Raw genomic sequence first — 2,500 nt, 5'->3', positions numbered from 1 at the left:
TGCAAAATATGATGGACTGTTTGTAATGAGGATCATCTAGGAGATACGCTGTGTGGATTCTAACCGTTGCCGTTGACTCGGGTAGAGTGAATCCGACACACTGAACCTCGCAGAAAGAGAAGACACACTCCATTAAACATACTTCCTCATGCGAGTGTCGAACACTCGTCGTCGTCTGCCGGCAACAGCGAAGAGCCTAAGCATAATACCACAGACGCCGGTTTAAGGTAAAATAAAAGATAGCTGGAAACTAATAATATGGGAAAATAGTTTAAGCATTAACAAACATTGAGTAAATGAAGACTATTTGGACATGGTTGGCCATTATAGAAAAGGTTTCTTTGAAACAACAGAGGAGAAGGGGTACAATTTTCAATAATGTTCTGTATGTTCCGCACATTAATTGGGCTTGAGGACATAATCGAAGCCTGGAAGTCTGTTTACAGTGCGAGTGACAAAAAAATGCTGATGTTCGTCAAAGTAAAACTCGGGTATTCCAGCTTTTTTTTTTTTTTTTTTTCTTCTCATACTGCTCAGCCATACGGCTATTTTTAGGTTGTTTTTTTCCTTGTTTTGTTTTTAGATCTTCAAAACCTATTTTCCCTAGCCGTCTGTCATCAGAACCGAGGCTTCTCTTCGTTATGCCAGGTTACAAGAGGAAACAATCAAATTCGCATTCCGTTAAAATATGGGAATGCTGTTCCAAGGAGAGAGAAGTGAAAAGGAAAGCACAACAGAAATATTGTACAAAAATGAAGCTTTAGCTTACTTTTGCAAAAAGAAATGTAAACTGTTACTTCTTTTCTTTTTTCTCCCATGCAACCCGTTCTTTTTTTGTAAACCAGTGTTATTTATTGATTTTCTTGTTTGGGGTGGGGGAAAGAGGATGGGAGGGAGTGGGTGGGTAGGTGTGCACAAGGGAGGGGAGGGGGGAAGGGGTCCTCAAGATGAGAAAGATGATTTTAAACGTTTTAAGGGGAGAACTATTACTTAGTCGCGCACATCAACATAATATTATCATGACGTTAAAGTTCACGAGTCAGTCGGCGTGCACGTGCGTGTGTGTTTACAAGCGGCAGAAGTTAAAAAAAAAATCATGTAAATATTTCTCATCCTGACACGGGGTAGCCAACGTCTGCGCACACTGTCCGCACTATCCGACGCTGTCAGGTCTGACAAGCTGTATCAGAGATGATGGATGTTTGCCGCATGCCAATCTGTCTGTGTCCGATCAGGATTACCATACTGCATCTGTGATTCATCCTTAGATGTCCCACAGCGATGATCTCTTACAGACTGATGAGGCCTAGTTGCGCTCACCACAGAGGTGGGAAACGCGACAGGTACTTCAGTTGCAACAGGACGCCAATCACTATCACATACTTCTTTTTATGAAGGTGTTTTTCTGGCTATTGCTAAAAACACAAAAAGAAGATGTGAAATGCGATGCCTTAGAAAAGCAGTATACAAGAACAGGCGAGACAAAATTAGAAACTCTGTAATCCGAGAAATGGTGGGCACATTGATGTCATGCATCACATCCAATACCAAAGAATCAAACGGTTCGGACATCTCCTACGATTACCAACACACCATCCAGCACAACGTGCCTACATAAAAAAAAAAATTCGATGGCAACAAGGCTAGAGGGCGACCGAGAAAGACCTGGATAGATGGAGTCAGGGAAACATTAACCACCCACGGCATCCCCCTGACCCAAGCTCTCCGGCTGGCGGCAGAGAGACGTCTCTTTCTTCCCGCGACACCCAAAAGGGTATAAGCGGCGGATAAAAGTAAAGTAAAGTTTTTCTGAGCGCTCATATGACCTTATGCAGTTGCGAGCGCCGTAAAAGCTCTACTAAAAAAAGTAGGTGTTTTTGCGCTCCAATCAACACAATTTAGATTATTAAGGAGGCGGGATTCCGATCCTTCCTGTCAGGGGCAACCAGGTCTAAAAGGGATACAATATCCGGGCAGAAAGATCAGGGTACACGTATTTGTTAAAAATCCCCCCCCCCCCCGCACAGGAATCGAACGCAGGTCTATTGCGTGCTACAGCAAAACGCCGAACTACTAAATAGCAGGTGCTGTTCAGTTTCTTTTGTTTTTATTTTGAAACAACAAGTACTGATGATGAAGAAGTGGGACATTGTACTGGGGTCTGGTGTTGACGATAATAATTATTTTGACAAGGTCAAGTAAGGGTTATGAAAAGTACATGTATTCATTTTGGGAACTGCATAGGGCGATAACGATGGCAGTTCTGTGATATCATCGCATAAACCATTGCAAATACGTGACCTGTGGGTGTATGATTGCTTGTGTTTTGTTTGTGTATGTCAGAAAGACAAAGAGAGAGGGAGAGAGAGAGAGAGAGAGAGAGAGAGAGAGAGAGAGAGAGAGACAGACAGACAGAGAGAGACAGACAGACAGACAGACAGACAGAGAGAGACAGAGAGAGAGAGAGAGATTGGGAGGGAGGGAGGGAGGGAGGGGGAGA

The sequence above is a fragment of the Aplysia californica genome, unplaced genomic scaffold (genome assembly GCF_000002075.1).
Source record: "Aplysia californica isolate F4 #8 unplaced genomic scaffold, AplCal3.0 scaffold01805, whole genome shotgun sequence".
Taxonomy (NCBI): domain Eukaryota; kingdom Metazoa; phylum Mollusca; class Gastropoda; order Aplysiida; family Aplysiidae; genus Aplysia; species Aplysia californica.
This window is presented reverse-complemented; position numbering follows the sequence as displayed.